The sequence below is a fragment of the Varanus komodoensis genome, unplaced genomic scaffold, assembly GCF_004798865.1.
Source record: "Varanus komodoensis strain SLA01 unplaced genomic scaffold, ASM479886v1 scaffold45, whole genome shotgun sequence".
NCBI lineage: Eukaryota > Metazoa > Chordata > Lepidosauria > Squamata > Varanidae > Varanus > Varanus komodoensis.
The window spans coordinates 200,007-227,624 of NW_025336011.1; the positions used below are offsets into that span (position 1 = coordinate 200,007).

The following is a 27,618-nucleotide window of genomic DNA, read 5'->3' on the forward strand; positions in this document are numbered from 1 at the left end:
GGCCCCCCCGCGCTCTCTTCCCGTCGGATCTGGGCGGGGGGGGGGGGGGGGAGGGGTGGGAGGACGCCGAGGAGGCGGCCTCCGTGGGAGCAGAGTGAGGGGGCGACCGCGAGGCTAGGCCGGGGTGGCAGCTCGATGGCACCTTCCCTCCTCGCACTCGAAGCGTCGGAGCACACTGCGAGGCTGAGGGCAGTTTCGCCTAGACGAGCCTACCCCCACTTTCGGGCGGGAAGGGAGGCGGAGAGAGGCGGAGGGAGGGAGGGAGGCGGGCCGCGAAGGCAGGAAGGGCTGTGGCTGGAGCCGGGGCTGCGACGGGGGCAGGGCTGCGGGCCGAGGCGAGGCCCGGAGTCGGCAGAGGAAAGAGTGGGGTTTGCGTACGGAGCCCTGGTAGCCGAGCCAGGGCAGGGCCTTGCCGGCCCAGGTAAGAGACGGGGCTGCTGGGGCCACGGGGTGGGGGAGAACAAATGGCCGATAAAGCGCACAGGCGCCCATCAGTGAGGCGCTACGTCGCTTCACACGTTACGCTTTTTTGCCTGGACACAGGAAGAATGACGTGCGAAGGCGACCAACGTGTGTGCTCTTTCCCTTATTTATTGTTAAAAGACGCGCTCTGGTGTTGGAAGCTACAGCTGGTCCGACTGTTCCGCGCATTCTAAATAAGAGAGTGCAGACGAGTGGCAAACATGTCATGTGTGCCCGCTGAGCAGTGAACACGCGCGCGGCGTAACCCGTGTAGTAGGCTGCCTTTCAGATGCGTTTGCTGTAGTAGTAGTGCGATTTGGTCACTCGCTGCTGCGTGTGTACTGTTGGTGGTAAATAAATATTTGCCACCCTGCGACATGTGCTGTAGATGATCATAGAGTGTGTGTTGTGAGCAAGATAAGGATTGAGAATGTTTGCTAAAGCAGTTACTAAGTACACCAGAAATAAGAAGGGTAATGTTTTTAAAATGTCGTTTATGTCAGATCTGAGATGAGAATGCCTATTCCAGTTTGGAATGGTGGTGGTGGGGAGGCTTTCTGTGGTTTTTGAGCATATGCGTAATTTCTGAAGACGAGGTGCCAGGGCTTGGACCTGCCTCAAAGTTTGCCCTGCAGATTCTTTTTCAGTAAGAGCAAAACCCTTTGCATGTGCTCAAAAGTTTTGTTTTGGTTTTTTTTTATAAATTACGAATGTCAAGGCCGATTTTTTCGCACTGAAAATAGGTTCCTAACCGGTCTAAGCCCCAACTTACAATAAACTCTTCGGCAGATTGTTTTTTTTTTTTTTTAATCTTATATGGAGGCCAGAAACTTTTATGAATGTACACTGTATGGCAGACCAAGACTCGATGAGATTTTGTTGATTCGTTTTAGGTTGGCCGTTTTGTTTTGGTTTTTTTGCTTTACCGTGCTGAGCTGTAAACAGCTTGGAGGTGGAGAAGTGTTTACCTTCCAGCAGCAGAAGTAATAAATCTGCCGTACAGCTTCCCCTCCCTGTCTTTTCCCCAACGTTGCTGCCTGCCGACAGTTTCAATTTCAAAGCAATGTTATTGGTGCAAGGGTTAAGGAATGTGGGCTATCTCCTATCTACATGTTGCTTGATGCTTTGCCTTGCTTGGTGCTTCTGGTGGCATTGTCTTTTGAAGAAAATGCAGAACTTCAAGTCAGGGTGCCAAGTCATGAAACCTGAATTCCTGATGTTCATGTGCTATTTGTCAGATGGAATGGCTATCACAGGGCCCTTAAATAACATTATTAATGCACATTTCTCTGTCATAATCATGAGATGACTGCATTGGTGGATCAATATTAATCAAACCATATGAATAATATTCAGCTTTTTGCAACTTTGTTGAGAATACTGGGAGCTGACTTAAAATTTGCTATGAAATACATAATGTTCCCTATAGCCTTGCAGGAGTTGTGTGTGTGTGTGTGTGTGTGTGTGTGTGTGTTTTACTGGACCACTTGTTGATATAACTTAACAGTTTTTCAAGTGCTGTTCTATGTCTCACAAATTATTTAAGAATGATTCCTATCCTGATTTCTTACACATACTCAGTTTAAAAGGTTTATATCAGGAATACTTTGTTCAGTTTACTCAAATGTGATGAAAAAATATGAAAATTAAAACAACATTTTAACATTAAAATACCTTCAAAAACCTGAACAAATTAAAATTATCTTTGTCAAGTATGGAAAACATAGTGATGGTGCTGGATAACTTTCTTTGGGAACGGATTTCCACAAAAGGAGCAGCATCACTGAGAAGGCTCTTTTTCTCTCATCACCCCTGTCGTTACCTGAGAGGGCTGGATGCCAGGAAGAGAGCCTGCAAAGATTACCTCAATAACATTGACAGTTTGGTATATAAGAAAGCATTTCATTAGATACCAAGGTTCAAAGCTATATACTATTTCAGCGCAGTGAGATTTAAAGGTAAGTAGTACCTTTAACTCTGAATTGCTCTCAGAAGCAGATTGATCACTAGTGAAGATCTTTTCATGCCAGTATAATATGTTTGAAATAACTAGTCTCAGACAGCAAACTAGCAGCTGAATTCTGAACCAACTGCAGTTTTTGAACAGTCTTCAAAAGTAGAAGATACTATAGCGGTCCATCCTAGATACTACCATTACCTATTTTACGGATTATTTTTATTGTATAGGTTTGATTTTTAAGATAAACAAGTAGTACTTAGCATTCATTAAAATAGGCTTGGTTTCAGGTATGTAGTACCTGTAGGTAGCAGCCTAGCTTTGGACACTTTCCATGGTGCCTATCCAGGTGCCCTACCTCTCCAAATAAATATCATGCTTTCTCTAGGTCTACTTCTAAGCAAATTGAGGGCTTCCAGATCATCTTAGCTTCATTTCTTATGAGTGCCTCTAGGTTGTATGTGGTACTTAGAGCCAATTGTTAGGAAACTAAGAGGGTGATCAGCTGCAGGCCAACATTTTTTTCTTTGGTTTCCCCAGCCATCAAGAAAAGAAGGGAAATAAAGGATTTAGGGGAGAACCAAAGAGGAGGGCAATTTGGAGAGAACTTGAAAGAGTAGTTTATCATGTGCTTGCAGTGAGGAGAAGGGAGGGACTTGTGTTTGTATGTATGTATGTATATGGGTAGTGATCTGGGATGAAAGAGAAAAAGAAGGGGAGGAAATGAGTTTACTGGTAGAAAGAGGGGGAGGAAAAGAGCAAGAGTTTCTCTTCTGTGAAACAGGTTTCTGTCGGTGCAGAAAATTGTGGATTCAAAGAAGCTTGTGTGTTTGGGCTCATATCCAAAGTCTGGCCTGCATGCTGTCTTTGGGACAGGTTATTTGTTTGGGTCACTAGTCATGCCCTTCATGGTAGTCATTTGGGATGGTCTCCAGGACAATTTCTGAAATGCCCAAATGTGCCCAAGAATAGTTGGGAAAATGATTTGGAAACTGTGTGTGTAGATGGCTTTGGTGACATTTTAGGTTTAACTGCCACATTCTTAGTCAGGAATGAAATTACAACCTCCTTCCTGCAAGATTGCATGGTGACGTGGAAGGTCCATTTACAGTATGTGGTTTTACTCTCTTGAGTGAATTAATTTCACCTGTTCACTCTTTAAGCTGCTTCTGCAGCATACTTGCATAGCAGGCACCTTCGTGCACTACATGCATGATGTGTACACATATGTGTATAATTCTACTAATAAAATTAGTGATAGTTTTGACCATCCATCTGGACAGACAAATGGTAGGCTAGGTTTAGTTCCCCTTGCTGTCCCAAATAAGTGGTGCTATATCTGATTATTTCACTGGGGTGATACATGCTTCTTTAGCTGATCAACAGTCTTTCAACCTAATGTAGATCATTGCAGTGATAAAATGAGTTATCAGTTTGCATCTACCCATCTACCCTTACTTTTGAGTTCCTTTCAGGAAGGGTAGGATACAAATGTGACTAACCATAAACATGGATATAGATATAAATTATGTGCGTTTAGATAAATTAATAACCATCTCCTGAGTATAGTGTCTTTGCCACATCTAGCATAACCAAGAAACAGAACCTAAGCTGAGGTGATGAAAATAGGATTGTACTATTTGAATTGTAGTAGTAGTACATTGTATTTATGTTGTGCTTTTAAATTCTTATGAGAACCCCAAAGCAGTTTACAAGCTCCATTTTATTCTCACAACAACAACAACCCTGTGATGTAAGTTAGGTTGGGAGTGAGTGACTGGCCCAAAGTCCTCCAGTGAGCTTCAGTGGTTGAGTGGGAACTAGAATCAGATCTCTCAGGTCCCCAGCCCAACCCTCTAGCCACTCTACTGGTCTCTTTAGGGATACCTTTGTTTTTACTGAACTGCTTCATATAACATAACAACACACTATGTGTAACTAGCCATGGTGGATTTTCATATCATCCAACTCTAGATTATTGATCCCTACATTTTAGCTTATCTTTGGCAACAAGCCATGGCTTGTTCAAGGAGTTGTCCAGCTTATGTTGAATTGTGCATTCCATTCCTGGGAGAGCAATTTCATAGTGGGTTATGGGGCTGGCTAGCAAGCTGCTAGGCAAGGGCACTGACCCCTCTTGTGCATTATGATCTTACCCTTGTTTCTGCCAGTGACAGATGCAACGGTGGTGGATGGTGTTTTGGAGTGACCGTCATTGACCTGCCATTCCTTTTCTTAGCCCCAGAAAAATACAAAAATATGTTTGTAATGGATATTTATTTTCTTGTTGATGATGATTATTTTTTACAAGTGCATTCATATGATTGTCCAATATGTGTAGTTCCATCTGCTCAACTTACTTGTCTGTTTCTGCTGTCTAAGGCAGTAGCAATGTAGAATAGGTAACAGATTGACAAGGAGGGACAGCATATAGCATAATTTGTGCAGTGTTAACCTATACAGCAGGACCCTCCATATCCCCAGCGGATAGGTTCCAAGCTGCCCAGCAGACGCCTAAAACCTCGGATAGTAGTGAACATGGCATTCATGGGGGTTAGGGACACAGGACCCCTGCAAAAGTGGAAAAAGCATGAATATCTCTAGGGAGAAACCACAAATATTTCAGTGGGGGGGAATCGTGATTATTTCTAGAGTTGTCATGCTATCTGAGAGACAAAGTATGCGAGTGAGGCAGGCTAGTACCAAGACAAAGTATGGCATCCCCAAATAGAATGCCTGCAAATATTTCTGGTTTTTCTCTAGGGATGTTTGCGCTTTTTCCAGTTTCATGAAAATCCTGCATCCCAACCCCCATGAATGTGGAGGGTCAACCTTGGTCAAGAGAAACCATGTGGGGGTCCTGCTAAATGCATTTTCTATGTGTTACCTACTCCACCTGGGTTACCTACTTTCACAGCTGAAACATGCAAGGAAATGGACCAGAGATAACTGCGTGCTTGGGACAGGTGAAAGAGTGCACTTGCAAAAAGCTGACCAAAAATTTATAACCATATTTGTGCAATTCTTAGGAGCCAAGGAGAAAAATGACCCCGCCTGTGCTTTTTTGAGGCTCTGGGAAGGGGAAAAAAAAATAGCAAATGAAAAGGGATAGCAATTAGTGGGAAGATGGAAGATTGAGGGGGAAAGAGCGGGAAAACACACCACTGTGAACTTGATTGTCTGTCAGGCATACTGTGCAATTTATTTTCATGGTGGCTTAGGGTGTCATGCAAATATTGCCAATGCCTCCTATTTTTGTAATATGGAATAAAGAAAATACCAGCTTCATGTTTTAGTTACAGTGGCATCACTTTACTCATGTGTTGGTGTACTTGCAGTTGTGCCCCCATTTGTAGTCCACTTATTTGCCTCCATAATCATGCACAAGGATGCATTGTGCCCCCCTGCCTTGAATTATATGGACCTTCCTTCTTGGCTGTCATAATAGTGTGCATTTTGCTAGTAATATGTTAATGCTACATGGATGAACAGGACCTTGCATGTGCATCTTACGTAGCCAAAGATATTGACCACCGCATCATGTTGACAGTTCTTGTGGACTATTTCCCTCTAGGGCAAACATCAAGTAGCTGCTTGTAAGTTGGGTGCTCTTTCCACCAGCTTGCACTATAAATTGATTATACATGGTGTTAAATGAACAGTTTACGGATGTAGTTGCTGATTTCTTATGCATTGCAAACACTTTGCTTTTGGTATTAACTTGAACATTTATCTGCAGCCTATACGGAGTGGCTTAATCTGCATGAGACATATTCATGGATTTATTTATTTATTTGTTATTGTTTATTGCTCAGTTTGTATTCCGCTACAACTAGTCTGAGGACTCTTAAGTGGATTACAACATTTCACATTAAAAACAACATCAAATTTTAAAACACATGGAAACAACATACATTAAAACAGACAAGCTGCAGTTGTGGAGTCAAATACCAATAAGTTAAAATATATTGTAACTAAAAGCAGTATAAATAACATATAATTAAACAATATAACATCAGTTGTTAAAATGTCTGGAGAAAAGGACTTTTTTGCCTGTGCCAAAAAGATTGTAAAGATGGTGCCAGCGAACTGCTTTCAGAAGACCATTCCATAAATGGGATGCAACCACAGAGAAGGCCTTTTATTTGTTCCACAGTTTCCTTTTCAAGTGGGACTCATATCTGCTTGTAGTGTATTGTGATATGGACTTGATGGCTTGATCCAATAGCTCATAAGGATGTTCCTTCCCTTCTCATTTGATGAGGTTATGATTTTAGCATATACATGATTTTATTTATTTATTTCATTTCTCTACTGCCCCACATCCAAAGCTCTCTGAGGTGCATTGACTCCTTTTTCAGTTATGTAGCATTTTTCTTATGGACTCAAATCAGTGCACAGTACTGAAATTATTCATGGTACAGTTTTCCCATGCCTTCAAGTGAATTAATTTTGTAATCTCTTTGAAGTGAATCTGGAATAACTCAGTCTTGTGAAAGGATCTGCCAACTTTGGCTTTTCTTGCCTTTTGCATAGTAGAAAGTGAACTCACAGTGAGATATTTTCACAACACTAGATTCCAGCAGACTCTCTTCTCCAGTGGTTCTGGGGAAAATGCTTTGCTACATTGGAAGAAAGGAATCAAAGAACTACAGTCACGCTTAATATATCTAGAGTATGGATTTATTTGGAGCTTGCTATGTACCTAATCTTTCACATTACATTATTTTTTTTCTTTTGTTTCTTTTTCTTTTTTTCTTTTTGCAGTGGTATTTAAGAGTCCCAGTTAAGGGCAAGGAACCGGTGGAGGTAAGTACTTTAGAAATCCAAACTTTACTAATTTATGTTTGCATAATTTCGGTTGTGCTTCCTCTATTTCTGTCAGTGATTTCTTCCTCCTCACCCATGGTTCTGTTTTGTTGTTTTATGTAGCACAGCAAGATTAAAATTTTGCCTAGCTGGGAATTTTCCTGCACTCTTCAAAGGCATCAGCCTGGTATATGAGCAAGGAAGGGCAAGGTTGGGGTGGCATAACTGCTTGGGGACTGTTTGAAGTTGTTGTTGTTGTCCAAACTTTCTGCTTACAAAATATATTCATAAGATAAGAAGCAGGCAAAAGCCCTGAAATAAACCAAATGTTTATGGAGTCTTGGTTAAGCTCTTTTGAAAACCAAGTAGTGGTAGCAGTTGTTGTTATGTACTGTCAGGTCACCTCTGACTTATGGCAACCCAAAATGTCCTCCACGGCCCAGCTCAGCTCTTGTAAATTCAGAGCTGTGACTTCATTTATGGAGGCAATCCATCTCATATCTGGTCTCCCTTTTCCTCTTCTGCTTTTGACTTTCCATAGCAAGTCTTCTCCAGTTAGTCTTGCCTTCTCATGATGTGCCCAAAGTATGGCAGCTTCCATTTTGTCATTTGTGCTTCCAGGGAAAGTTGTGGCTTGATTTGATCCAGGACCCACTTGTTCGCATTGCTGTCAGTTCAGGATTGTCCCAGAGCTCTCCTCTCACACTGTGTTTTGAATGCATCAAATATCATTTATACTATGAGAATTGGAGTGGAAAGTTCATGTTCATTGACTGAAGAAATTCCAATGAATTAAGGACTTAAGCAAGACTGTATTGAGCCCCCTTTCTTTTCAGTCTTTCAAGTCTCAGAACTCAGAGGATTGTAGGCATCTTACAGTGTTGGGGAAGCCATGGTGGTTATTTGCAAAGCTCTCCTCCAGCACCATGTTTCAAACACATCAGTTTTCTTTTTGTCAGCTTTCTTCACTGTCCAGCTTTTCCACACATACATACATATATAGTGATCAGGAATACAGTAGAGATATGATCTTAGCCTTGGTCTCCAATGAAATGTCTTTACACTTGATTATTTTTTCTGGTTCATTGTTGCCCTTTTGAGACTCAGACTTCTTCGTATTTCTTGGCTGCAGGCTCTGTTTGAATTAATGACTGGGTCAAGGTTTGTAAAATCTGTCACAATTTCAATTTCTTTATTGTTGACAATAAAGTTCTGTAATTCTTCTTTAGTCTGGATTTTTGCTTTCTTAATGTTCAGCTGCAATCCTGCTTTTGCACTTCCTTCTTTCATGTTAATCAGGAGTAATTTCAACTCATTGCTGCTTTCTGCCAGTAATATGGTATCATCTGCATATCTTAAATTATTGATGTGTCTTCCATCTATTTTCCACTCCCTTTTTGATCTGATTCTAATCTAGCTTTCCTTATGATACGTTCTGCATAAAGTTTGAACAGATAAAGAGATAAAATACATGCTTTTCTGCCTGTAGAAAGCCATTCTTTGTGCTTACAGTAGCTTCTTGTCCGCAATACAAATTACTTATCAGGACAATCAGGTCCTGAGACACACCAATCTGTTTCAGGACCATAAAGTTGCTTCTATCTGTATGCTTGTTAGCACCTTTCAGAATAATTCTAATAGACTAGAAATGCATGGCCAAAACTCTGGCTAGTTAGCTCAGACAGCTATGTGAAATTTAGTGTCCCCCAAATTTTCTACCAGCATTTATTTGGCTTTTCTTCCTTTTTCTCTTCCACTAACACTCCAGGACTCTCTCCTTTTCTTGAAGCCATTGGTCTCCTCCCCCTGTTTTTGTTCTAAAGCTGTTGCTTCAACTCCCTGTCATGTTCTCATTTCTTCAGCAAAATTGCACACCTCTCTATTGAATCTGATTATCTGCCCAAACTTCCCTTTTGTGTCCCCTATTTCAAGAATATCCTTACTTCTGACAGCTGAGGGCACTGGGACCTATGGAGGGCATCCAATACCTTGAGGATTGCTCTACTCAGTGAGTGGGGATCACCTAGCCCCTTTTTGCAAGCAAAGATCACTTGTGGATTTGTTTTCCCTTGATGGCCTTTTAATAGCTGTCAGGGTAAAGCAAAGTGGGAGAAAATCATATTTGGAACTTCTATCTGTTAATGGTCAGAGTTGGTATCTGCTGCACCTGAACAGCAGGTACCTCATGATATTGCCTAGGAGAAGCTTCTCAGATGCCCAAAAGTGTACAGGAGTAACTTGTTCCAGTCTAACTAGAACAAAGCAGTCTACTCATGATTTGCACGAGTCATGAGTATAATGAAGCAGTTCAGCTCCCCCATCCTAGCTTAGAGACTCCTAACATCTCTGAGTCTGGGGCTTATGGGCATCCTGATAGGATTATGTCCTGAACGGCTGTGCAGAAGAACTAAAGGGATTGTAAGTTTACACTTACGTGGCACCCAGGATTTACTATCAGATGTTGTTGAAGTGATTGGAAACATTGACTGCAACACTTTCAAATGTAAATAGAAAATTGACAGGATTTTCGACATCACATTTGACGTTGAAAGAGGAAGCGTCTTCAAAATGATAGGAGTGGTAAAAAGGAAGTTCATATGGAGAATAAAGAGGATAAAATCTCTCTAGAATATTTGGGGGGTACTTAAAAGCACACTGAGGGTGTGTGTTGAGACAGAAGAAGTCTCACAGCTCCTAGTATTCCCCAGGCAGCTATAGAGGGAATTGTAATACTACTTGTTTAAACATGCATAGGATTGTGACCTAATTGTACAGCACAGCAGAAAACATACCACCAAATCAAAGAAGTAACCAGCCTTGTCAGTGAGCAACGTCAAAAAAACTGTTAGAAAGAAGGTTTCCTTCAGAAAATAATCTTGCTCAAACAAAACTTGCTCCCCACTCCAAAAAAAAGAAAAGAAAAGAAAAGTAATGGTAGAATACAAAGAGGGATGCAAAAAAGGATGTTGAGGTGCGCTGCCCTACTAGCATTAAGACCAATGAAAGAAATAATCTTAAAATATATCCGAACCAGTAAATTGGCTAGAGAGGACACTGTACACAGGACAGCAATGGAATTGAGGATAAGGAGCTTGCAAAGAAGCTGAATTACTTCTTTGTGTCTGTTTTTACTGCAGAAGAGATAGAATGCATACCCATACCTGAATTGATATTTTCAGGAAGGGAGTATATAGTGGCCCTTACCAGCAAACTGAGAAATATTGACATTGCTGATATTCAAACAAAAATAACATATTGGAAGGTAGACCCTTTAAAAATGGGTCTGGAGAATTCTGGAAATAGTTAAAGGAAAATGTTATTAAGGTGCTTTCAAGTGGAAGGGTTCAGGATTCCAGCCACTGCATTCCATCCTGTAGCACCGGATCCCAACTCCATATTTTAATTTTATTTTTCTTTCGGTTTCTCCTTCCTCAGTAGTCAGTCAACATTCTGTGGTTGCTGAGCATGCGCAATTCTCATTGGACTGTTTGTGGTCCAATGTTTGTGGTCCAATGTCCCCCACCCACAGTTTTTGTATTTCTGAAAACTTTCCTTTTCCCCAAATTTGCTGATACTTCCTCTTATTTATCAGTGGTTACATAATCCAGAGCACTCCTGGGCATTAGTTCAGAAAGGGAACAAATGGACCCTGCACTGAAATGTTGTGGTATATTCCTGATAGATGTCTGTTACCACATCTTGTGTCAGAGGAGCTGAAAAAACAACAGTTAGCATCAAAGACGGGAATCCTTGCTTCAGCTTAGGTTTTATTTCATGTGCATTTTGAAGTGTCCAAACATTTAAAAGTGCAACTAGTCTGCATGAAAGGCAGCTTCTGAATGCACCTTAGTGCTTGATTATCTTCGGATGAGGACTGAGGAGGTAATTTAAGTAGATTGAGCTTTGATGAAACTTGAGAGTTTTGATGAATTTTTGACTGGGAATCCAAACCAGACTTGCCTTTGACCTACAGTATTAACACTGGGCTATGCTGCAGCTGCCATGAGCTTCTCATCCAGTCAGAGCCCCTTTCAGCCTGTAGTATGAAAAATGAACTGCATTGTTTTAGAATTCGCATGTATAATAGCTGCAATTTGAAGGCAGGAAATTATCTAGACAATGAGATGGTTCTCTACCTCTTTTTTGATCTCTTGTGTTTGCTTCTACCCTTTCTGCCATTCCATTCCCCCTCCCATCCAGTTCTTAGCCCTTTCCCTCAATTTCATTAACATTCTCTAATATGTTTTAGGATATACGTCCCTTCCCTCTTAGGTCCCCCCCCCCATAAAGTTTTGTATATTTTCTGCACATCTTTGGGTTTTAAGTATCCCTTCTTGTTCCTGGGTGCTGTTGTTTTTGTTGTGTAGTGGTAGACAGTCTCCTTTGATATTTGGAAGCAGAATTTATTATGATAAAAGTTCAGATGCCTGGCTTAGGTAGGCCCTTCTGCTAGTACTCTGTTGTCATCTTATGAATCTGAGATGCTGCATATTTCTGAAGATTATCTGGTGAGGGTAGAAGAGTTTTGTCTTTTCCTGGCTGTAGAACTGTTCATTTGCTTTGAGCCTTTCAAGACTATTAATACAACAGTGCAATTTATCATCTCACTTGCACATACCATATGTGGACTAATACATGGTGATCCTTTTTCGATATGCAGGCATGTGATGTTTGCACATATATGTGCATGTGCATCATTGCATATGGTATAAAACACAGTGACACCTAACAGTCCTGCAGTTGTACCATTTCTGGGCTAGTATGATTTTCAGATATGAAAACACATGTGCTTACATGTGAAGCTAACTGAAAATAGTATAACACACAGGTTGATGAAGCAGAGAAGGAGTTTGTTGTCATAGAAAGGGAACAGGTACTCTCATGTGATCTTTATTTACTTTCTCCATACAGTAAGGAAGAGGCAGATCCCTGTATGTTACTGCATGGTCTATGTGCGAGGGTACGTGTCCATCATTAGATATTCATACCCACATTTAACACTGCTGGGATATTTTGTGTGCTACCTTTACAGACATTTCCAGCTGAGTACTGGGCTGGAAGATCTGAGTCCTAGTCCCCACTGAGCAACCAGGCTCATTGGGTGACTTCAGCCCTGTTACAGATTCTCACCCTAACAGGGTTGTTATTGTGTGGATGAAAATGGAGTGGAGAACTACATAAGTTGCCTTGGATTCCATGCAAGAGAAAAAAAGTGTGGAGTATAAATGCGATGTAATAGCAGCAGGAGAGGGAGGAGGATGGACTGTGGTTGGCTTTTGGATCAGGGAAATTTTCTGTTACCTAGTTGATTATAAAAGTCTCCTGCCTTAGGCCTGAGAAATCACATGCTCTTGCAATGTTCTGTGAACTCAAAGGATGCAGTGTTCATTGTATTATCATTTCCTTGGCAAATAGTGGTCAGATCCACATGGAATTGTCTGTCAAGTTTAACAATGCATTGTCAAGATTGGCTCATATAACATTCTGGGAGAACCTGCGAATACAGTTGTTCATTTTGCTGTTCTACCAAAGAAATATCTGTACCAATTTGGATAAAGCAAAAAGAAGCTGTCACAAAAAGGAACTCTGTGGAAAGAATTCCACGAGCATGAATTGCTCTTGAGCAATCTACCAGGATAGTCATGTCAGGATTCAGAGTTCTTGTGGGAAAACATGGTCCAGCAATTACATTAACCTTAATCTTCTTTTTCTTGGTCTCTGTGCATCACACACATGGTTCTGCATGCATGCATGGAGCTCAGTTGGGAAGATTCCAAAGCTGATTAATTATTATTCAGCAGGAGCACTGCTCTGGTGTTGGCTAAGTTTCAAAAAACCACTTTTAAACAATTTATATCCAAATTTCTTTTGATTTCTATGAATTTCTCTGATTTCTATTACATGTCACTAATATATGCATATTAAATGCAGCACTATGCATAAGTGTATTATGCAAAAAGGAAACCTCCAAAAGTTAAACTTATGTGGTATCCCAGCGTGTTTCATGACTTTGGGAGCTGTTGTCATGACATCTTGTTTGATATGTATGCTACCACATGGTACACCAACCTTTTCGAAGTCTGGTGCTCTCTAGATATTTTAGACTTCGACACCCTCCATCCCAGCCAGCATAACCAATAGCTAGCTGGGAGTTGTAAAGCAGAATAACTCCAGCTATCATTTGCATTACTGCAAAGCACTGCATGTGGGGCTGCCTTTGAAAATGGTCCGGAAGCGTCAACTGACCCAAAACAGGGCAGCAAACCTGTTAATGGTGATTGGCTCACAGGAACATCTTACGCCTGTCCTCTTCCAGATACACTGGCTGCCAGTTGAAGTCTGAGCCCGATTCAGAGTACTAGTACTAACATTAAAACCCTAAACACTTTGGGAGCAGGTTATCTGTAGGATTACCATATGTACCTGCCTGGACCCTGAAGTCATCCTCAGGGGTCTGTCTTTAGGAGTCCAGAGGAAGTGAGGTGGCTACCAGGAAGAGGGCTTTTTTTGTTATGACACCCCACCTTGTGGAATGGAACCCCCAAAGAGGTAGGCCTGGCAGTGCCTTTGTAGCCTTTTTGGCAAAAGGTGAAAGCCTTTTTATTTTCCCAGCATCTTAACAGTTTAAGTTTTTAACTTCATTTTTTAGTATTCCATTTTATTCTGAACGATTGCTATATTTCTACCCTGATTCAATTGCAGTTGCTATGTATGTTTGTGTATGTGCTTTAATATTAAAAAATATTTAAAATATTTATTTGCCACCAGAGAGCCTTGGCTATAGGGTGGTATAAAAATGAAATAATAAAATCTAGAGGGTACTAGGTTAAGGAAGCCATGTTACATTGTACTCAGAAGAGTTTCATTTGGTTGTATATGAGTACAACCGTTACCAATATCAAAGGATGATGAATTTGGTGGTGTTATGAAAAGCACACAGTAGTTATATGACTCACTGGTGTTTACTTAACTGGTACTGCTTGTGAGTATATATGCAATATCATATACCTCCAATATCTGCATTTTATTTGACTTTTTGCCTCACCTGCTTATGGATCACTATGCTTGTGGTAGCATGTGTGCTATACTTCAATGAGCAGGTCATATACTGCCAAAAAATATCTACATCTGGCGCTGAATTTAGTATCCTGAGAATCTCAGAGATGAACATGAACAGTTAGATGCAGTAAGGAAATCTCGGAAGCCCAAGTACAGCTGAACAGGGTTTCCTGTGGTCAAAGAAGACCACGCAGGTGTCTTTCCTTGTTCCTTACTCATTTCAGTAATTATATGGATGAACGTGACACAAAAGAATATATTTTCATACATTACTGAAATTTCAGATTTTCAAAGGATTTTTTGTGCAGTCTGTCATGCAATGTACAGACTGAACAGACAGGGTATTGAGTAGGCACTAGGGCCCCATACCTCACAACTGTAACTTCTAGACATTTTATCTGGCACAAGTGATAGCTCACTTGCCAAGTGCTGTGCAGAACATAGAATTAACACTTTCATTTTTCAGATAGCTCATAGTTTACACTTGAAAACACAGGCTTGAGGGAGAAAGGTGAAAAATTGATAAATAAGTAGGTGTGCATGTGTGGGAGAGTCTTGTAAATCTCCTTATTCCGAGCCAGAACAATAGTGTATCTAGCCCACTGTTGTTGACTGATTGGCATTGACTCTCCAGGTTCACAGACAGAAGTTTTTTCTGGCTTTGCTACTAAAAGATTTTTTAACTAGATGTGGCAGGGTTTGAACACTTGTCCTTTAGAATTCTGCTACTGGAGGCAAGATGTAGCAGAAGGTGGCTCAAAGAAAGAAAGAACTTCTTTCTTCTTTTTGAAAGAAAAAGAAATAACTTCATTGGGCAAAATGTAAAAAGAGTACTCAAAGCATACAAGAGCCATATATTAGAAGGCATGAAGATAGCAGAAAGGAAGAAGCAAATAGAGTTACTATTTCCTTTTGGTTTGACAAGCAATATATAAGGGCACAGGCACAACTCTTAATTCCCAGACACTGGACAACATGGTTGAGCTTTGTAGGTATAATGGGCTCCCATTATTTCAAATTTCCCTTCAGCAGGAAACATAGCCGTGGCTCTCCTTTGAGTGTCTCATAATGAGGTATTAGTTCTAGTCTGTTAAAGCCCCAGATTGGAAGCAGGACAGCACAGCCTGCTAGATGGTGTGGGACCCACTTTAACTTGGCTGTAGAAAACAATCAGTTGGCATTTTCTGTCGTACTATGGACAGAAAGAAGCCAAGACCCACTGGAGAAGACAGTCATGCTAAGGAAAGTCAAAGACAGAAGAAGAAAAGAAAGATAAGAGTTGGATTGATTACTTAAAGGAAGCCACAGTCTTGAACTTAGAGCAGCTTAAACAGGGCTGTCATGGACATTTTGGAGGGCTCTCATTCATAGGTTTGCCATAAATCAGAGGCAACGTGACAGCACACAACAACAGACATTTTCTGTTGTTATTCCATGTTCCTTGAACAGTGCTCTGAAATATGAACATATTACTGAGTAATAATCCTTTCCTTAATAGCTTTCTAGCTTGCTTAAAATAACAGAAGTAACTATCTTTAAGTATACTAGTGACCTGCAGCCATAGTTTTGACTGGTTAGATCAATTCTGTGTGACTTTTAGCATGTACCTTTGCATTTCCCCTGCTCTGAAGTCCACTCCACTAGTCTATTATTCCTTCCCTTTCTTCAACCTCATTCCTTCTGATCTGGTTCAGTTCTGTGCCCAGTGCTCTTCAACATCTTTATTAATTATTTACATAAGGAAGTACAAGGAAATATAATCAGATTTGTGTATGATACAAAACTGGGTGGAATAGCAAACACCCTAGAAGACAGAATGAAGATCCAGAGCAATCTTGATAAACTTGAATGCTGGGCTGAAAGCAACAGAATGAGATTCAATAAGGACAAGCACCAAATCCTCCACCTAGGAAAAAGTAACCAAATGCATTGATACAAGATGGGAAATACGTGGCTCAACAGAATTGAAAAAGAAAAAGAGTAATTGTGGATAATAGGCTAAAAATGAGCCAACAATGTGATGCAGCTGCCAAGATGGCAAATGCTATTTTGGGATGCATGTATTACTTCCAAATCACAAGTAGGAATAGTTCCCCTATACTCCTCATTAGTCAGATCCCATTTGGAATACTGTATCTAGTTCTGGGCACCAAGATTTAAGAAAGATGCAGAAAAATTAGAAAGGGTCCAGAGGAGGGCAACAAAAATGATCCAGGGTTTAGAAACACTGCCCTATGAGAACAGACTGAGAGAACTGGGCATGTTCAGCTTTGAGAAGAGAAGATTAAAGGGAGACATGATATCCCTCTATAAGTACATCAAAGGCTGTCACAAAGAGGAAGGGCAAGATCTCTTCTAGCTGATACCAGAGTGTAGGACACGGAGTAATCAAGTCAAGTTGCAACAGCCAGGCTCAGGATGGAGATCAGGAAAAGTTTCCTCACTGTTGGAGCAATACGACAGTGGAACCAGTTGCCAAGAGAGGTTGTGGGCTCTCCCATACTAGAGACTTTCAGAAAGAAACTAGAAAGCCATCTGAGTGGACTGGTGTAAATTGGTGTCCTGCAACAGCAGGGGGTTGGACCTATTGGCCTTCATGGCCCCTTCTGACTCTACTATATTTTATGATTCTACAATTCTCCATTTTATATTTATATTGCGATTTTATATCCTGCCTTTTTCCTACAAAGGGCTCAAGGCAGCTTACATCTTCTCTCCTCCTCCATCTTATCCCCACAACAACCACCCTGTGAGGTAGGTTGGGCTGAGAGGCTGTGACTGGCCCAAAGTCACCCAGTTGGCTCCACGGCCGAGCGGGGACTAAAACCCGGATCCTCTGTGTCCCAGTCCCATGCTCTTAACCTTCCTGGCATGGGGTTCTTCTGTCTGTGCCCCACTTCTGATGAACACTACACAGTTCCACCTGTCCTTGAACCTTGTTGACTTTTCATCCAACTACCCTGTCTGCACTTCAATCACAGAAGCTGCATTAATTGATAATAGTATGTTGCTGACACTCTAGAAAGTCAGAATGTTTGTGAACATTCTTTGACAATGCACACCTCATCTATTAGGTAGGGGCATTAAGCCTAAGGGTCATTGTTGTTGTTAGTCACGAAGTCGTGTCCGACCCATCGCAACCCCATGGACAACATTCCTCCAGGCCTTCCTGTCCTCCACCATCCCCCGGAGTCCACTTAAGCTCACACCAACTGCTTCAGTGACTCCATCTAGCCACCTCATCCTCTGCCGTCCCCTTCTTCTTTTGCCATCTATTGTTCCCAGCATTAGGCTCTTCTCCAGGGAGTCCTTCTCATTAGGTGGCCAAAGTATTTGAGTTTCATCTTCAATATCTGGCCTTCTGAAGAGTAGTCAGGGTTGATCTCCTCTAGGACTGACCGGTTTGATTGCCTTGCGGTCCAAGGGACTCGCAGGAGTCTCCTCCAGCACCACAATTCAAACTAAGGGTCACAGAAGGCAGAAAAATAACATTTTAGCCTGTGTATCTATTTCTCATTGTTCCTAACATGTATTTTTGAGAGGGAGAAGGGAGTCAGGATGTAAAAGCTGAAAGGAGGGTAGGATGTGGGTCTGAATGTCAGAGGTATAAAAAGAGGACCTGAAGTGACAAAGGGAGATAGAGGTCTAGGAAAATAAAATTGGAGACTGCAGAAAGGAGTAAGGATGTTTAAGATGATGGGGACTAGGAGGAGGAGCATGAAATGGCTGATACCTAAGCTGCTGTGATGTGACAAAACATTCTGGAAAATAACTTTACAAAGGTCTTATGTAGCAGAAGGGACTGTGTTCACTCGGTACCAAGGGTAGAATTCAGAAAATTTAGAAAACATACCTTTATGAAGTATTGACATGTTTCTATTAATATACCACATACACCTAATTCTAAATTTGTTGTGGAGTTCTCTTACTGCAAATTTCATGCTATAATGTTTTTCTTCATTTTGACTAATCAGAAGTCTTTGCTTACTTATGAATCTACTCCTCACTGCTATCATGCTATCATGTAGCTCAACCCTTTTATTCTAATCATATTTAGAATAAAAATAAATAAAATGTTGATTTTAGAAATAGATATTTATAAATGTATATCTCACCAACAATCCCCCAGTCCCAGGGCAGACCACAATATACATTATGTCATTATAAAACCAATTAAATGTCAGCACCTAATATCTTTTCTATAATACCTTTCCACTCTCCTGCTTAAAAATACAGCCCCAACCATTTAATAAGAGATCAAAGTAAGGCTACTCTAAAAGCACTTGGAAGTAAAAAAGCACCCAGAGTAGATATGATACAAAGAGAACTATTCTAAGTTTCAGAGAATGAATCAGTTCAAATCCTAGCAAGAATATGTCAACAAATGTAGAAAACAAAACAATGGCCCACAGACTGGAAACATGCAATATACATTCCAGTCCCCCAAAGAATGCCTCTGCTACGGGACCATTGCACCAATTTCCCACGCAAGCAAAGTAGTGTTCAAGGTGGTGCAATCAAGAATATTACCCTGTATGGAGTGAAAAATGCCTGATGCACAAGATGGATTCCAAAAAGGATGGGGCACTAGATAGCATATCACTAATATACATTGGATAGTTTGTGCTTTATAGACTACAGCTAAGCCCTTAATTGTGTGGATCATGTGAAGCTATTTATGGTCCTGAAAGGAATGGCTGTACCTCAGCACTTGATTGTCCTGGTGCATAAATTGTATCACGGGCAAGAAGCTACTGTTAGGGCAGAATATGGAGAAACTGAATGGTTTTTCATAGGCAAAGGGATCACACAAGGATGTATTTTATCTGTTCAATCTGTATGCAGAACATACCATAAGAACAGCTGCATTAGAATCAAAGGAAGAAGTGAAAATAGGTGGAGTACATACCAGTAATTTACGATATGCTGTTCTGATACCATACCACATCTTGTAAGCAGCAATCAATTGAAACAATTCCTGAAAGTGGAAGAAGAAAGTAGAAAAGTAGGACTACAGCCAAACAGTAAAAAAGCAAAAATCCTGACTACAGAAGAATTACAGAACTTGATCGTGAACGATGAAGAAATTGAAATTGTGACAGATTTTACGTACCTCAGCTCAGTCATTAACTTAGATGGAAAATGCTGCCAAGAAATTCAGAGAAGACTGACTAGCAAAGGCAGTAATGAAGGAACTAGGGAAGTTCATCAAGTGTAAGTATGATTTACTAGAAACCAAGGTCAAGATTCTCTAAACTGTTGTAGTTCCCATAACAATGCATGGGATTAAAGGTAGACAGTGAAGAAAGCAGAGAGGAAGAAAATTGATGTATTCAAACCATGGTGTTGAAGGAGAACTTTGCAAAAACCCTGGACTGTCAGAAAGACAAACACGTGGTTCCTAGATCAAAACAAGCCAGAGCTTTCTCTAGAAGCAAAAATGACAAAACGGGGGCTGTCATACTTCAGACACATCAGGAGAAGGCAAGACTGCCTAAAGATGATCATGCTAGCAAGAGTCAGTGGCTGAAGATGAAAGGGAAGACCAAATCGGAGATGGATTGACTCTATGGAGGCACAGTCTAAGGCAGGCACAATCCTGAATTTACAGTAGCTGAGCAGAGCTGTCATGGATAGGACATTTTGGAGGTTTTTCATTCATAGGACTGTCATAAGTTGGAGACGACTTAATAGTGCATAACAGCAATCATCTAATTAAGACTCTTGGGAAAAGATTGTTTCATCTGATGCCAAAAGCTATTCAGCACTGACTCCAGTTTGACCTCCATGAGGAGAGTATTACACATCCAAGGTGGCACCACAGAGAATACCCTACCACCTTCATTAGGTGATTTGATAACCAAAAATGTCTCCTTGGCTGATTTCAGGTCATTGGTAGGATGATACAGGAAGAAGTGCAGTTTCAGATAGCCAGGTGCTAGCTTGCTTAGGGCTGTATACACTGAAATAAGCATCTTGTGCTGCACCTCAGACCATCTTGAAAGGCGATCTTATTCAGAGTGGATCACAGTAGTTTAACAGGGAGGATAACAGGCCATGCATTATTGATTGAGTTCACACAACTTGACAACCCATTGTGAGCTGCTACCCACAATGGTTTGCCATATTACGTGAACCCAGGCTGATTCCCACAGGGTGGTTTGTTTGAGGACAACAAGCCACATTGACAAGCTTAGTTTGTTCTAGGAGTTGTTATACCCATGATTGGTTGTTGTATCATCTGAACCCAGTCAACCAATCTTACTGGGGTATAGGGAATAGGCTAGTGACTTGTTTGGCAATAGTGGTAAACACCTCTTGGCATGGATTTTTCTGCCAAGAAGCTTTATGGGTAGCCTAACTTGTGGACAGTTTTTTAAACTTAATTGTTTTTAGATGGTGAAATGTGTTAGAAAAGTGGGTATGTTACTTATTTCCACACACATACCGAATGTTTCTCAGTGTGTAAATTTTTAGCTATGTGTGGTTTAAGGGTGCAACATAGACGGGTTTAGTAATCAGAAGAGAAGTAGCACAAGAAATTGTTCCTTTCCTGCCTGGCACTGCCGTGTTAAAAGAATCTCGGCTGGTTGGCTAAAACTTGAAGCTTCAAAAACACATTGCTTCTCTACCACTACAAACAGTGGGATGACAGAACAATATAAAAAACATTAGTGTTGGTTTAAGGTTTTGACCTTTTACTAGCTTGCTCCTTATCTATGTAGTGGAATTTATGTGGAGGAAGAAATTGTTTTAAATTGCTCCACAGAAAGACTGTGTTTTTTCTCGTTGTGACTTTGGAGTGATTAGCTGTTATTATTGTTTCTACCAGCACCTGGTTTGGTTGTCTCTGAGCAAGTTAGCCCTTGCTCCAGCAACAATAGTTCCTTCTTTCACAATTATTTATGTAGCCTGGTGGGAGGTTCCCATCTTCTCCTGTCTCAAAATTCCTAGATGTTTAGTCTATCTGATTGTCACATCACTTTGTGAAAAAGGTAAATACACAGAAGTTGCATTGTACTCTTAGGAATTCTCCAATAATAATAGTCTTTGCTCAGAATTAGAAGTGAAGTGTCAGTATATGCCTGTGAACTCCCCCCACCTTGTGTGTGTGTAATAACAAAACCTAGAGTATTTTTATTAGGAAATTTTTCACTTCCGTGTGCATAGCTAGGCAATCATCTTGGTGTGGGTGGAAGGGAAGGTATTTCTGGTAACTCTCCATTCAGTACAGATATTCATTTGACTCAGGGGCTTCCAGCCTTAAGCAGTAATTCCTTGTATTCTGAGTTGTGAGTTTCAAATGTCTCCAGAGATGGCCTGAGTTGTTCAGTGTGTTGAAATCATAAGGAGAGAAAGGGCAACAATGAGAAACAGACATTTTGAAGCCTTTGCTCCCATATTCCCATTATACTGTATCCAAGAGGAAGACAAGATGTAACACTAGGTGATTTTTCTTTAAGTTTTCCAGCTTTGTATCAGTATTACTCATGCTATTTCACAAGTGATTAAAAAAAACCTTTGGTATTGGTCCATCAGTTCGTGGTTCCAGCAATTTTCACCGCTTCCTCATGCACTTTCCAGTCTTTCTCTAGCCCTTGAGGTAAAAATAGAAGGATATCTTTTTGTGTGGGGTCATGCTTGATGGTGTTAGAGGGAATCCTTGTCAAGAGTAGTATGCTTTCAATAAAAAACTTGCTTGCTTGTGTATGGACAGCCATGAACATCTGTCAGTTGATAGAAGGTGCGTCGCCTTTAACTGTTCCTCCCTGCAATGTTGGGAAGCGTTGGGGGTGGTACTTTGCAAGCACCACTTCCTGAATGATATGGCTGGTCTTAAGCTGCTGATAAAGCAGGATTCCCCCATCTTACTGGCCCAGACAGTGGAATGGCAAGTGCCCTCTATTCGTTTGCAGAAGCCAAGAAGCATTGTTTAATCTGCTTCTTTTGCTGTTTATATTTTACAGTTGTATACGCAGCCCTTTCTCTAATGTTTTGCTTTTGATGAACTCCTTGCTAACAATTTCCTACTCTGCAATGCTGTACTTTAGCTATAACATGGTATTGGTTTTTATAATGGTTGGTGAATTTGACAAACCTTTCTCCGTTCCTGTATTTTAACTGTATGTAGCATGAGGTACATTGGTTCTTGTTAGGAGAAAAGCTGCCTCTGTGAACTCTTGCAACATCTCAGATACACAGAGTGTGTGTTTTTGTTAAAACATGGGTACATTGGGTACATTACTTTCATATTTAGTGTCTTATTGTTGATTTGGAGAGCTGGCTGTTTTGCATGCTTGCCCAGAGATATCTGTTGGAGGGCATGGAGAAAGCCAATGAAATGTTTGCCTATTTTTGTATCTTGCACAAACAGGCAGCATGCTCTAAAGCAATTCAGAATAGCTGTGCTGTTTCTGAAAATTAAATAAAGCTGTGACCTTCCCTGACTGCCAAGCTTGCGTGTTTGTGACGTCTCCAGCAGCAAGTTCTGGCTGCACTCATTATGTTCTCTTCTTGTATCTCTTCATCATCAGCACTCGTTTGTGCTCGTAAAAACTCATAAAGGAACACTTTCAGGTGGAAGCAAAGGTCGCAATTTGTGGGGAAGGGCTGTGCATTGGGATGGTCTTGCATTTGTGACTGTCCTTATGGCTTGCTCAAGGAGTCAAGAGAGCTTGAAAGAGGACAGCATGGGCTGTTTCTGAGCATTTTGGCTGCTATTCCTTCCACTTCATAACCTGCTCAAACTAACTTTTATTTCCCCCAGACAGCTGAAGATGGATTTGTTAAAAACTGAGTTCATATCTCAAAATTATTTTATCGTAGTCTGAACAACACTTACTAAGGAGTTCCATTCTCATAACATCTTTCTTTCATAAGTGAAACGATAGGAAAATATCCCTAGAAAAATATTAAATATCCCTTTTTCTCCCTCTGCCCCACAACCCTCCCTATCCTGCAACTAACACTTTCACACCCAAACCAGGATGCCGACTGTAACAGTCACATAGTGATTGTGCAATGATTCTTTTCCAATGGTTGGAACAGTGCAGTGGGGGTGGGGGGATCACGGGCTGAGACACTTGTCTACATTGCATTGTTGGAAGCACACACACTACCAAGAAGCTGAGAAAGTGCTGAAAGCTCCCCCCTGCCCCTTATTTTGAAATGGCAGATAAGAGATTGATGGATCAGAAAAAAAGATATATTGTGCACCAAACCAGCGATCCCCTTTCTATATTCAGTCTAGAATAAGGTTACTGTCTACCAGCATACTTAAGTTATGCACAACTTACAATACAAGGGTATTTTTGTAAGATCGGTTAGACTGTGCCCTACTGGTTTTTAATATTTGCATGCTATGCTCCCAAGTTCTTTTTCAACAACAACTATATAGTGTGCAATTTGCAAAAAGGCAGTAATCACATTAATTGGGTGTGTTCACACAGATCACGCTAGCCCAACCTGGCAATAAGCCACAGTAGGTTGGTTGTTATGTGAACAACCCACAATGAGCCCAACAGTTCACTGGGCTCACCATGGGTTATTAGCCCCCTTCTCCCCCTCAGTCCAGGGAACACCATGTGGTTATTCTAGGGGACACCATAGGTAGATCAAACCATCATTTCTATTGCCATAGCTTTTCCCATCCCATCCCGTTCCGTCCCTTCCCTTCTGCAGTCTTGAATGCCAGTTTGATAGCTAGCTTCCATGAACCCCATTTTGACAGCCACTGACAGATCCTTTCAGGTACCCCAATGGCATACTGGAGGGACTGTCCACGGCTTTCAGAACTCTTTTAAAAACATTTTGTGTGTGTGCAAAAAAGCATTACAGTCATACATCCTAGTCAAAACTCTCCCATTTTCTTGTCAAACCCCCCTTTGACAGCAAGTTGTCAAAACTAATTTTCCCAAAAAAAGGGGGCACACTCTTGCTTCTTCCAAGCACCTAGAAGCCCTGAGGGGAAAATAAAATGCGCACTAGCATGTAGGCTAGCTTGTGGGGGTTGGGGAGACTAGGATTTTGCTACAAAGAGAGTAAAATCCCCAGACATCCCTTATGGATGCAAAGATCCCCCCCCCCCAAAAAAAAAAACCAAACCGCAGAGGGGGAAAACATTTTAGAGCCTAACTGGGCAATGTTCAGGTTTGGTACCTACTACAGCAGGCTGTGGACTTTGCTCCAGCCATGGCTTCAAATCCATGCACTTGTACAACTGTGAAGATTCACAGTTGGTATAAATGAAGCTTTTTTTTTTTTAATAAATGCTTTTTTAATGCAAGCCACCTTCACCCTAACAAAAGGTTGCAACAGCTATGGACAGCCCCTCCAAGGTGGACTGTTTAAGGTTTGTTCAGTTGCTGTGAAAACGGGGATTCTGAAAGTTGGCTTGGGCATTTCAGTTGCTGGCACTGGTGCTTGCCTGGCAGCTGTTTGCTAACTTTTTTTTTGCTACACTTGCAAGGAGGATCAGAAGCTGATTCTGTTTACCCATTATTATTTTTTACATTTTTATACTGCCCATAGCCCATTGGTCATGATACCCATGCTGGGGTTGGGGTTGGTTGCCTGAGTTCAGATGAAACAACAATCCATTATAGGTACAACAATTCCTGCAAGAGTCCATGGGTCGTTGAGGTTTCCTGATCCTGGCTCACTTGACAGCTTATGATAGGTAGCAGCTCATGATAGGATTCCTGTTGTGTAAATCCTGCCATTATTTGGTGAAATGCTTGCTAAAGGAAATGGATGATGATTCCTTCCTTCCATTTCTTTTTACCTTTCTCTTCACTTTTCCTTCCTATTCACTGGATTTCTGACTTGGCTACTCATGGGGATTTGCCTGAATGATAATGGCCTTTCTACTTAATTCTTTGTTTAATGCCGTGTTTATGGTTTTGTTTTGAGTACTGGTTGGGTGTACAAATCATATCACTCTTTAAATAATCTTCTTAACTAAAGGCTTCATTGCTGTTTTAACAGTAGAAAACTCTCTGCACTTCTCTCTTTCAGTTTACTGTTTCCATTTTTTTTCTTTGCTCCCTATCTATTTCTTCTTCATCTCTGTTGCTTTCTGGTGTATTGGGCGGCAGCAGCACACACAGCTTTCACTTTTCAACAATGCTCACACAATTCTCACAGTGACACAGGTGGGTCTTATAGCAAAGGATGACTCGATAGGCTGGAACACTAGTGCCGACTCACTATGCATTTATGAGACTAGGGCGATAAGGAGAAATGCTGATGCAGTATCATAAGCATCATTCCATCCATTCTGCCACTTTATCTGGCTCACGATAGGCCTTAGCTCCCCTTTCTTATATTGCATTATTGATACAGAAGCTCTTCTAATATGATCTTTTCATCAGGGTTACATGAGAAATTTTGGTCTGTACATAGAAAGCTCATATTGCAACTCCTCTCCTAGAAGGAGGGCAAAATCGGAGTGGATAGGAGCAACAATATGAGCCTCTGACCTGACACATGGAGTGGTACCTCATGTGAAGGAGATGTACAAGCAAGGACTCCCATGGTGTCAGGATAACATGAGAAGTAGCATTAGTGTAGATGTTGCTACAAAGAGCTGGGAAAGGACCACAAATAAATGAGACATTTGGAGTTTCCCCAGAGTACACAAAGAAGGAGGGGACTAAAATAGGCCTAAGGTTTCAAGTTGTGCCTCATCTAGAAGCTGCGCCTTCAGCCTCATGTCTTTGGTGAAAAGCTGAAATTTTGCATACTATCATGCCTCCCACACTGAACGAATATGCTTGAATTTGGGGAAGCCATCTTCTCTGAACCAGCAAGCAATAATAGGAATTGAGGATGTGGAAAGTAGATTCAAATACATCTAATTGGTGCTTGGCAACTGGTTTGGTTTTTAAATCAAGGCAACCTAAATCACCAGGAAAAAAATGACAAAGTTAGCTGGGCTAGGAAGAAAATGGTGTGAAACAATGGGGAGAAGCCAGGTAAGGTGAGGGAGAGACAGGATTCAACTTAGCTTCACCTACCCCTGAATGCCATACAAATGTTATATACTTGCTCTGCTTTATGTGTGAACAGGGCAGTCACATAAAAAAATACATGTCATATCCACTGTAGCCCTAAATAAAACATGAGAGTTTTGTTCAAACCTCTGTTCATTTAATCCCCCACCCCCGCTTTTGGCTGCACAGGTGCATCTATTTAGACACACAGGCAGCAATTGTAAAATTGATGGATTTTCATTTGTCTCTTTATGCATATGTGCAAAGACCCTGCCAAGATCACTTAACTTGAAGCTGAAGACAGTATTAGCTGTGTTAGTCGGCTGACGGCCAGGACATTTCTATAAACAGGGCTCCTAATTTATGAAAGCTGTTCTCACAAAATGTGAAGGTGGCCATTGGCTTGGATGAGCCAAATTCATGGGGGGTAATTAATTGGTTAGTGGATATTAGCCATGCTAGCTGAATAGAACCTCCATATTCATAGGCATTATAACTCTAAGGTTCAGTTGTTGGGAAGAGGGCTGTTCCCTTAGATGCTGCTTGAAGATTTTGCCAGAGGCATTTAGTTGCAAAACAGTATGCTGGATTAGATAGGCTTTTGGTCCAATCCAGCAGGTCTTCTTTTCTGCTGGTAATTACTAGGAAAAAGCAGTGTTGTCCAGGAGGTAGAGGAAAAAATGTCCATAGCTCTTGGTTAGTAGCAATAAATATATAGCTGTAAAAATCCATGGGCCATTGTGCATGCTACAATGAACACTAAAAAGTTCAAACTTTTTACCATGTTTTTATTTCCTATAAATAGGCTTTGATTCAGTAAGTTTGAGCATCATGAATTCAGTTTGAAGCATAGATCTCAGCATCTTTATACTACATTCAAGTTTCATTCTAGTTTTTTAATGGCATATGATAAAATTGAATTCAAATAAATCCGGTCTAATTTAAAATATTTAAAATATCCTTTTTAAAAACAAAACATTGATTTTTATCCACCTTTCAAGGAAGTCCTAAGGAAATGTACTACCAGAATAACACTGAAGGCTAAGGTTGATTGCCTGATCCCCATAAAGCTCCTACCAGTTGGAAGGCTGAATTAATCAGGACCTGATAAATCTTCGAATGAACAGAGAAAGGGGGGAAGGTTGTGTTACAGGTCTAGGTATTTCAATTTCCTGACCGGTAATGGGGTTCCTCTTTTAAGGACTAGCAGTACAGTTTTTGTTGCTAGCTCCTCACAGCCTCAATAGATCTTAAACATTTCTAGATACCAGCATAAGACCTTAAAGCAAACTCATGCCTGGGATTTTCCCAGCTTTACTGTCCTGCTTTCCAGGCCTC

At 41.0% G+C, this 27,618-nt stretch overlaps 1 protein-coding gene across 2 annotated transcripts in view; it reads left to right on the plus strand.

Annotated features, from left to right (window-relative positions):
• The first annotated feature begins 300 nt into the window (after nucleotides 1-300).
• LOC123030656 (signal transducer and activator of transcription 5B) overlaps nucleotides 301-27,618 on the plus strand; it is a 75,315-nt gene continuing 47,997 nt past the window's right edge. The window contains exons 1-2 of one of the 2 annotated variants that reach the window (XM_044444760.1): nucleotides 301-421; nucleotides 7,187-7,228. The gene's annotated coding sequence lies outside the window, so the exon portion shown is untranslated. The remainder of the gene's footprint in view (nucleotides 422-7,186; nucleotides 7,229-27,618) is intronic. The other variant, XM_044444761.1, reaches the window with a different exon arrangement.